This window comes from Sus scrofa, chromosome 18 (genome assembly GCF_000003025.6).
Source record: "Sus scrofa isolate TJ Tabasco breed Duroc chromosome 18, Sscrofa11.1, whole genome shotgun sequence".
NCBI classification, from domain to species: domain Eukaryota; kingdom Metazoa; phylum Chordata; class Mammalia; order Artiodactyla; family Suidae; genus Sus; species Sus scrofa.
The window spans coordinates 20,133,177-20,148,457 of record NC_010460.4 but is presented as its reverse complement, the minus strand read 5'-3'; the positions used below and the strand labels follow the sequence as shown (position 1 = coordinate 20,148,457).

At 50.1% G+C, this 15,281-nt stretch overlaps 1 long non-coding RNA gene across 1 annotated transcript; it reads left to right on the top strand.

Annotated features, from left to right (window-relative positions):
* LOC110257533 lies at positions 1,282 to 6,265 on the top strand. The gene is made up of 3 exons (XR_002340286.1): positions 1,282 to 1,559; positions 3,113 to 3,864; positions 4,865 to 6,265. It is a non-coding gene; the product is annotated as an uncharacterized LOC110257533 (long non-coding RNA).

The window sequence follows — 15,281 nt, the reverse complement described above, 5'->3', positions numbered from 1 at the left end:
AACTATTGAGGTTCTCAAGTGATTGATGCATTTTTTTTTTATTAGAACAGATTCAATGTATCTCTACGATGAGACCTCTGTCACTTACTTGCATTCAGATATGCCTCCCTGTGTGGAAGAAGGGGTGGAGTTACAGCTGCCAGCCAGGGATAGCTTGTAGCCCTGAGCTACATGGTGGCTGCCCATGGAAGGGTGTCGTGTGTCATGCCTTTGAGTGTCGTCTGTCACCTGCAGCATGGCATTTGAGCTTGACTGGTGGAGACTCTTGATACATAGTCAGATATCAAGTCACTAGAGACCCAGGTCCCAGAACAATCTGATCCAGATGCGGATTGCTGCCAGCCTCCTATGATTCAGCTGCCGCCCAATAAAGAAAGTATTGAAGAAAGCCCTAAAGGAAGGGCCTGTTCATCTCGCCAGTCTCTTAATCCAAAAAAGGGCATCATTTCACCATAATCTGTTCGTGGTTGGGGAAGGGGGGGGTGCAAAGTAATGGTTATTGAGCATGCAGGTGCCAAGTCCTGTGCCGGACACTTGCAGCAGGTTTTAATGCGACTTGCTATGTACTTTTCGTTCTCTGCTGTCCAGTGGGTCAGCACATCCTCCCCCTTGTGCTTTGGACTCTTCATGTGATATTCTGGCCAGTAAGTTGTGAATAGAAGGGACACGTGTCACTTCAACGCCGGGCCATTGAATTGCCGGTTTTGGATCCTGCAGAACGCCTCTCCCTCTACCATGGGAACTGGCATCAGTCCCGTGGCTGTTCTGTCTGCAGCCTGGGTCCTTGGGGACGATGAGGCAGAGCCCCTAGCCAACTGTGATGCATGTCAATAAGGCATCACATGCGAGGATAAAGTAAAACTTGGTTGGTAGAAGCCATTAAGATGAGAGTTGCTCATGACTGCAACACAACCTAATTTTGTGCTGGCTGGTGCAGTGTTTTATATAACATGGCACGGCTTTAGAGTCAAAAAGACCCAGGCTGGACTCTTAACACTGACTGACCTTGAGCAAACCCATAACTTTTCTAGCTTCAGTAAAATGGTAGCTGTGATTTCTATCTCATGCTCTTATCCTGAGGTTTGGAAATAGTTTTGTTTTTGTTTTTTGTTTTTTTGTCTTTTTGCCTTTTCTAGGGCCACTCTTGTGGCATATGGAGATTCCCAGGCTAGGGGTCTAATCGGAGCCATAGCCACTGGCCTACACCAGAGCCACAGCAATGCAGGATCCGAGCCGTGTCTGCCACCTACACCACAGCTCACGGCAATGCTGGATCCTTAACCCACTGAGCAAGGCTAGGGATCAAACGCGCAAACCTCATGGTTCCTAGTCAGGTTCGTTAACCACTGTGCCATGACACGACGGGAACTCCTGGAAATAGTATTTATAAAATATCTAACCCAGGATTTGGCATATGTTCAACAGCAATTAATTTCATTTCTTCCCCCAAATAGGCCTATGTGTGACTAGAGATGGTGGGAGTATAAGAAAAAGGACAACTCATTATTGATGTTTCAGATGCCGTCATGTTATGGATGACACTGGCAGGGACCCCAAGGGTAAGTGGACATGTGGCGTCATCTGTCCCTCCCCTCCCCTGAGCTCAGAGAAGCTCTAGAAAGGAGAGGAGGACCCAGGGGTACTGTTTACAATTCAGTCTTTCTATTGCCCCAGGAAAGGTAGGTTCCACTTACAGAAGTGATTGTCCATACAGTCAGCATATAAAAGAAAAATAGGGCAGTAGAGGAGTTTCCACTGTGGCTCGGAGGGTTACAAACCTGACGACTATCCATGAGGATGCAGGTTAGGTCCCTGGTCCCGCTCTGTGGGTTAAGGATCCTGCATTGCCACAAGTTCGGTGTAAGTCACAGATGCGGTTTAGATCCCATGTTACTATGGCTGTGGCGTAGGCCGGCAGCTGCAGCCCTGATTGGTCCCCTAGCCTGAGAACGTCCATATGCCTCGGGTATAGCCCTAAAAAGCAAACAGTCTGGAGAGCAGAGTACAGAGGGAGGGAGAGGAGGAGACCCTGCCTGGGGCAGGGGATGGAGAGGCCCTTTGGCTCTTCCTTCTTCCCTCCCCACCAAGCCTGCCCTGACAGAGCCGCAGAGGCACATCCCTTCCTCCCCAGGCGGGTCGCTCTGGAAGCTGTCAGGTCGCAGGGCCAAAGCTTGCTGCAATTCTCATTATATTTAATTTGGTGGAGTGTGTTACCTCCAAGCCCAGTTGCTCCCAGATCTGTTTTCCTCTGAAATGCCACTTCATGACCATGAACTTGGAATTACAAACATTCAGTGGCTACCACGTGCTGGGGCTGCCCTTACGCCTGCCATCAATCTGGCCCTGAATTGCTCTTGGTGAACTTTTGACTTTTCCCAGGCAGAGCAAGGGCCCATGAGAACTCCCATGGCCAGTGGGGTGACTGATCTCCAGCAAACGGGTGATTCTTCTAAGTTGGGAAGGTTCAGCAGAAGCATGTATTAGATGGATGTGGGTCTGTGCTCAGGGGTTTACAGCATGATGACACTGGAAATGATTGTGGAATTGGGTCCTAGAGGGGCCAGGCAACCTCACCTTGACCAAGAGTTCAGAGGTACTTCTGATTAAAATCTACAAAACAGCAGCTTCTGGGGCCAGGAACAGAGAAAGCTGTGGTGTGCTGGAGCAGACTCACACTGGCTCCTGTTGGCCAAGTGTGAACTACTCAGGAGCTTTGTGAGCTGCTTTTTATTTTTTTAAGTTTTTTTATGAAAACACTTTTTTTTTTTTAGAGCCACACCCATGGCATATGGAAGTTCTCAGGCTAGGGGTCAAAACAGAGTTATACCTGCCAGCTTACCCCACAGCCATGGCAATGCCAGATCCAAGCCTCACCTGCGACCTACACCACAGCTTACAGCAACACTGGATCCTTAAGCCACTGAGCGAAGCCAGGGATCAAGCCTGCATCCTCATGGATACTAGTCAGATTCATTTCTGCTGCACCACAACGGGAACTCCCTGAGCTGCTTTTTAAACCACTGATAGCGTGAAACCTGTTAGGGTGGGAATATTTACACCATGGAAACTGGCACACTCTTCAAATCAGGGCACTTTTTTTTTTTTTTTTAAGGAGCCTGTTTACCAAGATATACATGGCTTCTTGCAAAGCCATTCTTTTTGTTGGAAAAACTCTTCCAGGGATAATGTCAGTTTCATATATGGGAAGAACATAGCCCTCTGGAACCCTAGACAGCCATGAGGACTCAAAAAAAAACCAATGTTGATAGAAACGTTGACCAGGTAAGGGGCTGGGGCTTCAGTCTCCGGAAATGGTAAAGGTAAACCCTTTAGCTGCAGTGAAAACTGTACATAAATGTTGGGTTTTATAGAGCTGCGGGACTCTGTAGCAATATTCTATAAAAAGCCTTTATTGGATTCTCAGTGGGGCAGTGATCTCTCGGGGTTGTAGTTTCCAGGGAGCAGTCTCTGGTCCCCAAGTCATGCAAAGAGGGGCTGACACCTGGCCTTCAGCTGACTGTGTCCCACACTGTGGGAGCTGCTGAAGGAGTGACCAAGAGCTTTGAATAATCTATGTTTAGTCTGGATTGCAGCCTCTCGAAATTCATATGTTAAAGCCCCAACCCCTAATGTGACTGTCTTTGGAGACTGGACCTTTAAGTAGGTTATTCAAGTTAAATAAGGTCATAAGAGCGAGGCCCTGAGCCAACAGAATGGGTGTCCTTATAGGAGGGAGAGACACCAGAATACAGGCACACAGAGAAGAGGCCACCTGAGGACACAGCCAGAAGGCGCCCGTCTGTAGTTCTTGCCAGACATCTACCCTGCCAGCACCTTGCTCTTAGACGTCCAGCCTCCAGAACTGTGAGAATATAAATTTCTGTATTTAACCCACCCAGGCCTTGGTACTTCTGTTTTGGCAACTCTCGCTGACTCATATAATCTACAACGCTTGTCGATTTCTTATTTTCTGCTTTTGTCCGTTTCTTGATCAATTCTGCAGAATGAGACACCGTCCCACAATTCTTCAGACCCTCTTAGCCCTGCCTGAGATTCTCAGTGGTCTCAGGCACCCAACTGTGAAGCCAGAGGGTAACACCGTGTGGAATGAGTCAGAACCATGGCAGGTGGCTGTATTAGGGAGACCGAGATTGAGTGTGGGGAGCACTTGCTTCTGTCAGCCTCTAGCTGTGGGATCCTGGGCAAATCCTCATCCCTTCTGTGCCTCTGGGTCCCCATCTGTAAAATGGGAGCAAAAGTACTAACCTCTGCTCATAGGATTAAGATGCAGAGTAAACGGGGTAGAGTGAGGCTGAACACATAGCACGGTGCTCAGCAAGGATTCCTCCTAAAGCACAGGCAGCCAGGACACAGCCTGGGCGAGACATGCACCTGCTTGCCCTGGCACTGGGGGTGGAGGAGCCCAAGAGGGAAGGGTGAGGACGCTGAGAGAGCGGGTTTTGGCTCCTCAAGAGACCTGCCCTGTCAAGGAGTTAAGTCACCTCACCAGGACAGCAACTCCTTTTTTTTTTTTTTTTTTTTTGTCTCTCTGTCTTTTAGCCTTTTCTAGGGCTGCTCCTGTGGCATATGGAGGTTCCCAGGCTAGGGGTCTAATTGGAGCTGTATCCTCCGGCCTACTTTAGAGCCACAGCAACGCAGGAGCCGAGCCACGTCTGCAACCTATACCACAGCTCACGGCAACGCCGGATCCTTGACCCACTGAGCAAGGCCAGGGATCGAACCTGCAACCTCATGGTCCCTAGTCAGATTCGTTAACCACTGAGCCACGACAGGAACTCCAGGACAGCAACTCTTGACACCAAGTCCAGTTAAATTCTTCTCTCTCCTGATTATTCCCAAACAGGATGAGACCTATCTCTGCTGGAGAACGTTGGGCATCTTAATAGATAAGATAATGAAGCGAAGCCTTAACAGCAAACACTCATTAAACTTTAACGATTTCTATCTACCCTCGTCCCACAAGCAGCTTCCACACATGCCTCTGCGCAGCTGTGGCCTCAGGACTGAGGCGCAGTGTAGACCGTGTTCATCGGAACGGCGTTGGATGACTTTATTGACCAACTCGGCTCAGCTTTTCTAAGGGGAAAAGCTCTGTTCGTACCAAAGGCTTCTCCAGGCCCTTCCCCAACACCTCTGATTAAACAGGCTGAGCTCCCCAGAGAACAATCCGCACCAGGATGCAGCGAAGCCCAGCAGTGGTCTTTCCTGATGCTCTGGTCCTCCTCGCCCTGCCCGCTGACGGATGACTCCGCTCCGTGACTTTACTGAACTCCAGTTCGCCCACCTCCCCACACTCGTGTCCTCAGCTGTAAGCAGGCGCACTTGTGACCTGGGAGAGAACCCAAACCAACACCGACCCTGACCCCTGACAGGAGTGTTAGACTCGCAGCAGAGTCAGATGGGAGCTGCAGGGCAAGGCTCCCCTTACATGTGGTCTGAACCCAGGGGAGTTCACCTCGCTGAGTTAAACTCGATGCGCTGTGACTGCCGGGCCATGGTGCTTCGTATCTGACTCCCAAGGGACTCTTCCTCAAGTGACTGCAAGCTCCTTGGGCACTTTTCTATTTTGGCATCCCCTGGGATCATGCAGAGCACAGAGGGATGCTCAGGCAGAAAGCACCTTGTGTCTCTGTGTCACCTTTTGGTTAAAAGGACTTTAAAAGTCATGTTCTGGGATGGCCTGCTTTGTACCTACCAGAGAGCAGGGTTTGCAGAGTCAGGCAACTTTAGGGGTCTGCTTACACTCTAACCTGATCAGGGACCTGGTTGCTAAGCGACCTTTCAATGGAGATTAGTGATAACAAACTCAGCAAAGAGCTGAGGCTTGAGAAAGGAATTCAGGTGATGAAAATTCTCCTGCTGATTCAGAAAAAGGCAGTCGCAAGTTTTGAACCTCCTGGAAACCTCATACCGCTGTCTAATTTTCTCTCTCTCTGCAAGGCAGCAGGGATGAGGCAAAGAAACCCAGAAAAAAAGTGAATTCTTCTTTTGAGAAGTTGTAAGGGGTCAGGAGGCGGTCCTTAATTAAATATCAGAGATCAAGCCTGGAGAAAATCAGCTGACCAGGACTCTCGGAAAATCTGACCAGATTTGGCCAACACCTGAGAAGGTTAAAAGATTCAGAGCCAACGAATTGCACTCCTTAAGGAGGACCGAGATTAAGTAAATAAAGGGTGGAGTTCCCGTCGTGGCGCAGTGGTTAGTGAATCCGACTAGGGACCATGAGGTTGCGGGTTCGATCCCTGGCCTTGCTCAGCGGGTTAAGGATCCAGCAGTGCTGTGAGCTGTGGAGTAGGTTGCAGACACGGCTCGGATCCCGAATTGCTGTGGCTGTGGCGTAGGCCAGCGGCTACAGCTCCAATTCGACCCCTAATCTAGGAATCTTGCTGAGGGAAGTGGCCCTAGAAAAGGCAAAAACACAAATAAAATAAATAAATGGTGACAGTACTAGCAATGAAGACACTGGTTTATGCTTAGTATTTGCATTTCTTTGGGTCTAACTCCAACTACAGATCCTTTTTTTTTTTTGCTTTTTAGGGCCTCACTCTCAGTTCCCAGGCTAGGGGTTGAATCAGAGCTTACAGCTGCCAGCCTGCGCCACAGCCACAGCAACTCTGGATCCTTCACGCACTGAGCGAGGCCAGGGATCAAACCTGCATCCTCACGGATACTAGTCAGATTCATTTCCGCTGCGCCACAGTGGGAACGCCCCAGATCCTATTTGTAATGAATACGCTTTATTCTTTGTTCTTGGTTATTTTAATAAAAAGCTCTTTTAATTTATGTCAAGTACACCTATGCCACTCGAAAAGCATGCTGCAGTTACTAATGCCTTTGGGCAACTAAGCAATTCAAACCCAGCTGACTCTTTGGTGTAGTGTGTTCTAAGCATGGGGAAGGAATCTCAAAGGGCAGAAATTCTCTCTAGGGCACTCGTGATGTGAATCTATAAAGTTCTTATAATTATCATAATGCTTGATCAGTATTTATTCAACCTCCCCCCACCAAGGGACAAAATTTAACACCCTGCGATAGCCAATAGCCAGTGTCCTAAGGATGCGTGAATAAAAGGAATGGGAATCCCTGCATTTCCCTGGGGTGCTGCTCCCGTGCTTCAGGCAACAGTGGTTGTAAAGGTTCAGGCTGTTTGGCCCAAGGGAGGCCCAGGGCTTCGCCAGACCCTGCCCCTCTGACTCCATGTGTTTAGGTGAAAGCAATGAAAAGAACGTTCCCCCAAAAGCTCACACATACAAAATGCACTGGGAGTCCTGCCATAGCGAAGGCACAAGTATCCGTAAAATATAAAGTCAGAACCCTTGGACATTCCAAGAGCCCGGGGGCGCTCCTTGGGCTTCTGAGATATTTCAGGGCACCTGCTTTGGCTTAGAGGCGTAGAAAAGGAAACATGGGGATCCCAACAAAGAGATGGCAGAGTACCTTGGGGCGGAGACGCTTAGTTTCTCACCACAGGTCCAGCTTCCCCACAGCCCCAGCCCTCTCATCAGTTAGTGATACTGGAAAGGCGTTACCAGAATCCAGGTTCTTGTTCACGGAGCTGAGGAATATATTTGGCGAACACACAGGCGGCAAGCCCGCAAAAGTCTTTATTATGGGAAGGCAGACAGCTCCCAGCACAGACACGGGGAGGGGCAGGAAGAGTCCCCTCCTCTCATCCTCTAAGGTGGTTTTCTCTCTTAAAGACACAGGTACCAACGTGGGATCCTGCTATGGCCTCTTCTCCATGTCGGCCTTGCCCAGCGCCTGTATCAGGCCTTGTCCAAGAGGGGCTTAGAGTTAGCATACGCCCCGTGAGCTTTATGGTCCTTCTGCTCTTCTTTCCCTTAGACTTAAAGTCGCCATTCTTTACATTCCTTTTCTTTTCTTTTTTTTCTTTTTTTGGTCTTTTCGTGTTTTTGTCTTTTGAGGGCCGCACCCACAGCATACGGAAGTTCCCAGGCTAGGGGTCCAATTGGAACTGCAGCCGCCCGCCTACCCAGAGCCACAGAAATGCAGGATCCGAGCCGTGTCTGCGACCCACACCACAGCTCACGGCAAGGCCGGATCCTTAACCCACTGAGCGAGGCCAGGGATTGAACCCACATCCTCATGGATCCTAGTCAGGCTCGTTGACCACTGAGCCATGAAGGGAACTCCTACAGATGTACTTTTAATAGTTAATCTGCCAACAGGCAAGGCCTCTTTATCTTGATTTGTTTTTACAAATTTTAAACCATGGCCATTAATCAGGGAATATATCAAAGCCCATGTTCCTACACTAACTACCTGAATTATTATTCTGCCTCATTAGAGGCCATGTGGCTGACAGCAGAAGTGACAGGTGTGGCTTCTGGGATGACGTATGGAAGAGCTGGCTTCCAGAGCGCCAAATCTCCTTTGTCAGGGGCCATGGAGGCTGCAGTTGAGATGTCAGGGCGGGCCGTGGAGGAGACTCCCTCCCCTAAACCAAGCTGGCCGCATCGCGTGAGCTCAGGTAGCCTTGGAGGCGCGAGCCCTGAGGTTCCAAGTCGATTTGCTCCTCTGTTCAGCCTTTCTGGCTTCAGCATGTTCCTTTGTCAGCCGGGCAATCAGACTAGGAGCCCACAGACTCTCTGCCGACAACTCAGGCGTGACCTTGAGGAAGTGGCTTTTCTTCTCCAGGCATCGTTTTCCTCCGGCGACTGGATAATGTTGTGGTTTCTGCACGTGGTTGGAAAAAGAATTCTCTGGGTTTAAACCAAGGTGTAGAAAAGACAAGTTGAATGAGGCAACAGACACTGTTAACACAGTGGACCCGACTTCCCGATAACCAGGGAGAGCTGACTCTGGGCACACAGTCCGGTCTGTTTGCAGAGCCCAAGACAAAGGAGGGCTGCGGGGAGTGGTCTTGTCATACACCTGCTGACCTGCTGCTTGGCTGGGGAAGAATGGGGTCTTCTGATATGCTTACTGGTTGGTTGCGGCAGGGTGGGGTTTTCGGGTTGGGGTTTTCAGATATACTTGCTGGTTGGTTGGGGGCATGTGTTGCCCCTATAGGGGAGGGGCAAGGAGTGGGCTACATACCTTTTCTAGTGGGGGGCAGGAAGAAGTAGCCCAAGTTGCTGGGGGGGAAGGTCCTTGGGAACATGGTAACAGTTACTGTAAGACAGGTGGGTTGATAAGGGTTTGGCAAGTCGTCCCTCAGCTGGAGGCTTTTTGAGTCTTATCTCCTTGGAGAAGCCTTGAAGTCCCACCGATCCATTGACCTTTCGGCTCTGTTATTCTCTAGTTTCGTATTTGGGAAGACTTCAGAATACATCAGCTCAAAAGTTACTTGTTATCAATGCTGGCGACTATCTATCCCTATGTACTTCTCCACCTTTCTGCCTCTCTGTCTACTTGTCAATGCATCCTTCCTCCCATGTCACGCATATGTCATTGTAAAGGGAGTCAGGACAGTTGACATAGTGTTTGGGACTCAGCAGGCAGCCTCTCCTTCCCCCCATCCTGAAGGGAAACGAGGGATTCTAACAGGGTGTGGAGAGTGCCCTGTAAGGGACACATCCAGGGAGAGACTGGAGCCCAAGAGGGGGACTCCCTCCTCATCCCAGAGGGGTGGGGATGGCGTCCTGCAGGAGGTGACATCCCTGGAGAATGAGCAGGAAGTAGGCGAAGAAAGAGGGGGACGGTGTTCCAGGCAAAGGTTTGGAGGCGTGAGAGTTTCCACATTTGGAGCGAGGGTCTGCAGCCACCTGTCGGGCCAGGAGAATGTGGAGCAGAGGAGCAGGTGCAGCCCAGAGCAGGTGGGGAGGCAGGTGGAGCCTGGGCCCTGGTTCCATGAGGTCCAGGCTCTGTCCACTCACATCTTCCCATCATCAGCGCCCCTCCCTCTCTGCCGACACTGCCTAGAACCAAGAAACTGCCTGACTTGTCCCCGGCCACAGCTGGAAAGTCGGGATCCCGTGGAAATGTCTCCCCCTCTGCACCAAGAGCGAGAACATGTACACACATGCGACAGAGAGAGATGCACAGCAAAACTTGCTCAGAGACACAAGAAATCTAAGATCCTGCCCTGAATTTTCTAGCATAAATATAAGAGGCCGCAAACTCACAAAAACATCCTAAAGATGCAAAGTCCTGCTCAGAATGTGCCAACACCAAACAAGCCCTGTCATAGCATCTGCACCTCAGAACGATCTCTCCCCTCACCTGTACCCCAACCTGCCCAGGGCCACCCAATACCCCCTCAGCCCGTCAGCTCTCCCTGCATCGGCCCCCACAGCTTCCCCACCCCCACCTCCCACTCCGGGATGTTTCTGGGATTATTTGCAATATGAACACTCAGAGCTTGGGAAGCCTGAGCAGCAACTGTATTGTGCTTTGCAACCTACCCCCGACTCCTCACGTCTCTTTTTCTGGAGAACACTTAGCAGTAAAGGCTACTTTATGAAGTCCCTAAAGATCTGAACTTTCCGCAGAATTGGCTGCAGCTTCTAGTAGGTTAGAGTCCAATTGGACTGAAGAAGAAGCCAGGAGCTGTGCTGGGGAGGAGGAGGGAGGGATGGAGCCACAGCCGGGGATCCATGCCAGGCTGGGGTCCCCTCACCGCCTTCCTGCCTGGCAGGGAGCAGAGAGAAAGCAGAATGTGGTGGGGGTTGGGAAGCAGACACAGCACGCCCCGGACAGGTCAGGGGACCTGAAGTCCCTGTGACACCTATTATCACTAACATCCTAGCCGGATCTGAAACGCCCCAAGAGCTGGAGGCCCCAGCTTCCCTTGCTCCCAGATGGTGAGACCCAATCAACTTCAGTCTACACCGCCCCTCAGATTGTGTCAGGCCGATGGATACTGCCCCAGGGTGGGGGTGGGGGGCAAACATTCACTTCCCTCCGCCGCAGACCCTACGGGAGGGGCAAAGCCGAGTTCTGTAAGGGAGTGGGGGGTTAGTAGATGCAAACTCTTACGTTGGGAATGGACGGACTGCAAGGTCCTGCCCTGCCGCACAGGGAACCGTATCCAATCACCTGCATCAGGACATGATGGAAGATCACATGAGAAAAAGAAGGTGTGTTGCAACAGAAGAAAGGGTGGGGGAAAAATGTAATTGTAATGTATACATGTAAGGATAACCTGACCCCCTCGCTGTACAGTGGGAAAATAAAAAAAATTATTAAAAAAAAAAAAAGGTGTATCTGAAAGGATGAAAATGCAGCCTAACCCTCCAAGACCCCAAGAAGGTAGTAAAGAGCCCTAACTCCAGCTTCCTAAAAAGCCCTAGATGCCCCGAATTCCAGACCCTGCTCGCTGCCAGTAAATAGGTAGAAGGTCACACTTCTTGCTGTTCCAGGGCCTGCTATCCTGGCCTAAGTAAGATAACAGGAAATGAGTTGACTAATCGCTTATCTGGATTCTGTAAAACTGACTAGCGCAATAGAAGAATTGATTACACATTGAAAGCCCTAGTGACCTATCTCAACTGCAATCTGTCACTCTGCCCAGGAGCCCGCGCAAATGCGGACCTCCGGAACTGTAGGAAAAATGATTGGTCCACGGAGCGCGGGCTCTCGATGTTTTAAAACGATTGGTCCACGGAGCGCGGGCTCTCGATGTTTTAAAACGATTGGTCCACGGAGCGCGGGCTCTCGATGTTTTAAAACGATTGGTCCACGGAGCGCGGGCTCTCGATGTTTTAAAACGATTGGTCCACGGAGCGCGGGCTCTCGATGTTTTAAAACGATTGGTCCACGGAGCGCGGGCTCTCGATGTTTTAAAACGATTGGTCCACGGAGCGCGGGCTCTCGATGTTTTAAAATGATTGGTCCACGGAGCGCGGGCTCTCGATGTTTTAAAATGATTGGTTTGCTACGCGCAGGCTTTGTTGTGAACCCCATAAAAGCTGTCCCCATTCCGCACTCGCGGCCGCAGTCCTCTACCCCTTCATGGCGTACGACTGTGGGCCCCAGTGCGCTTGGAATAAAAATCCTCTTGCTGTTTGCATTAAGACCAATTCTCGTGAGTGATTTGGGGTGTCGCCTCTTCCGAGTCCGGACGAGGGGGATTTTCCTTCTACTGGTGTTTTTATATCTACACATGACTGGGTCACTTTGCTGTACAGCAGAAATTGACAGAACCCTGTAAATCAACCATACTTTAATTAAAAAAAAAAAAAAAAAAAAGATGAGAAGCTTAACTCTCCCAGGTGAAAAAAAAAAAAAACAGAAGAGGCTCGCCCAGTCCACCTCAATCCCCTCTCTGAGAGCATTTTCTTCAGAAAACTTGTAATTGGAAGCAATTTCTCTGTCTCCTTGAAATGTATGTAAATCTTTTCAAAAGCCAAATAAGCCTCCTGCCAGCTTTATGACCCTGGCATCTTTTTCAAGGACTCGAAAACCATTTCTATGAAATGTCATCATCAGAGAAGACAGCACCCCATCTCCAGCTTTTGTTGGGAGAGTAGGATCCCAACTCCTGGTTGCAGTTACAAAACTGGCCCTGGTCAGAGTTCCCGTCACGGCTCAGCAGTTAAGGAACCCGACTAGGAACCATGAGGTTGTGGGTTCAATCCCTGGCCTGGCTCAGTGGATTAAGGAGCTGGCATTGCCGTGAGCTCTGGTGTAGGTCACAGGTGCTGCTTGGATCCTGCGTTGCAGTGGCTGTGGTGTAGGCCAGTAGCTACAGCTCCGATTCCATCCCTAGCCTGGGAACCTCCATACGAACTAGCCCCGGTCTTAAAGAGATGAGTTTATTTTTCTTTTGGCTAAAGACCGTTAGCTAACACAGATGGCCATGCCAATCACCAGGCGAATCTTGGAAGAACTGTTTGTGGCCAAGAGTGCTCTCAACTTCTCCTGCCTCCTGGGCAATAGTGGCTTGTCTCTAGAAAGAGGGGTGCTCTCTTTCCAACTTTGCCCTCTCTGAGCAGATTGCCTGTGACCCTCAGGCAATTGTGGTTTAATGCCTATTCGCTAATAAAATGGTTTTCTTTCCTCTGTGGAGAGATTTGCTGGGCTGGGAGGAGAGTTTGTTTTAAATTCTATTTCCCCGGCAATTCCCACACTAAAGGGAGTTCACGGCAGTGTTCCGCCCAGGCCATGAGGTGGGGGTCGGGTGGACACGGCAGGAAGCCTGTGGGCCCCGTCAAGGTCATATCCTGCCTGCGGGAATAACGGAGCCTGGATGTCATCTGTAAGGGGGGCGGGAGGAGCTCAAGCCCAGCTGCTAGCCTTGGTTTCCCAGCCCCCACCCAGCACTCACCACCCCCAGGGCTCTTGGCCCTGGGTTCACCTTGCTCTTTCAAGCATTGATCGTTCAACTTCTTTTGTTTTCCTCTTTGGCACAGTAATCCTATTTAGCAGTTCTTTTCTGCTTTGCATACAAAGCCGGTGTATAATAGATGCACAGCGGGCGGCTCACAGATTCAGTTTCTGTCTGCTGGGTCCCCTTTGTTCCCCCAGTCAACCTCATTCATCTGGACCCCATTCATGACAATTTTTTTTTTTTTTTATCACTTTTCTGGGCAAAGACCAAAGCGCACTTTGCTTCCTCTGTGGAAAAAAAGATTATGTCAAGTAAATTTGTCAACACATTTGCTGGGAAGCATTTAATTGACTTGAGAGCAGCAATTCTTTTGGAGCCTTTCCGGGCATCTTTGCATGCTGCACTGCTGCAGCTGATTCTTCTCTTCCTCCTCCCTCCCCACAGCTAGCTGGGAAGCCCACAGAGGACAGGCCCCTGGTCACCTGGTCTCTGCCCTGGTCAGGCTGGAGCTGGTCGGCTCTGGCCTGGAGAGGCCTTTTTGTTCGAGCTTTTAGGATCCAATTCTCAGCACTGCCTGCACTTTTATCGCCTGGGGAGCTTTAAAAATATAGATGCTGATATGCACATCCCACCACAGCGTTTCTGCCTTCATTGATCTGTGGTGGCACCAGGGCAGTATCCGTCAGGGCTCCCAGGTGATTCTAAGGTGAATGGAATGGGATCTCTGTCCCTTAGGTCAGGTCCCTCCCTCCCAGTGAGTTACGTAAGTAAATAAGTGAGTTAAGACGTAGCTCAGCCCGGGTCCCCACTTCCCTACTCTGGCTGCTCATTAAAGCACCTGAGGAGATTTCCAGACGCCTGGCACCAAGCCTAGCGATGCTGACTTTATTGGGCTGGATGGAGCCCAGGGAACCAAGAGCGTCTGGTGTGCACCCAGGTGTGAGAACCACCCAGACAGGGGAAAGAGCCCTGGCTTCTTGTCAGACTGACCAGAACTAGAATCGGGGCTCTGCTGGGCAGCTTGGAGCAGGTTGATTAACCTCTCTGAGCCTTAACTTTCTCACTCCCAACATGGGAAGGGTCACTCTCCTTGCAGCGTGGACAAAAGCCTGCACACATAGGGGTTTCCTCCACCCTCCCAATACAACATGAGTTAAATGTCTCAATAACTCTGTCTCATGCAAATTTACTCTCGGTAACTAATCATGCTACCAATAAAATTTCCGTTTTTATTAATAAAGCCGTGCTGCTTTGGGGGTGAGGAAAAGAGGAGGCCCATTCTTCCAGTCCTTGGTGTCATGACAGCCACTCCTTATCTCATTAAACTCCATTCAGGGTGCTGGCACTTTTCTATCATATTTTATGTCCTGCCCCCTCTCTGGAACCCCCTGGGGGAAATCTTTGCCTGTATTTAAAGCCCTGCATGCTAGATGTGACTGCAAAGAAATAAATGCTTTTCTGTTACAAATGATCACATTTGTATCGCAATATGAATACGATGTGCTCTGACTTAGGAAATGAGCTTCGAACTTGAAAGGAGATCAGATGAATTCTAGACCATCCGTGTGCCTTTGGCCAACGCCCCGCCTCTCTCCTGACCTTCATGTGCTCAACTGAATTTTAGAATGAGATGCTGAAAAATGGGGTTGAAAAGAGCGCTCCGACTACAAAGGGTATACGATTCTGTAGTTCGTCCCTGAGGCCAACATCAGCAGGCAGAAGACGGGGTCTCACAGCACTGCGGGCAGTGACTGTGAGGCTTTAAAAGGATCTCCTTTCCTGACGCGCATCCTTCCATCAAACTTTCCGAACCTGCTCTTGGTACCACACTCTGCCAGGGGTAGAGAAGGGTGAAGATTAAATAGCTGTGGATTCTGCCTGCCAGCCCTCAAATAGATGGCTGTTTGGAAGTTCAGATAAATCATGCATGCAACTAACTCTAATGCACCGTAGAAAAGATGTCCAGCTGGGGGTGAGGGAGAGCTTGCCAGAGCGGGTAGTATTTTAACTGCACCTTGAGGAGGAG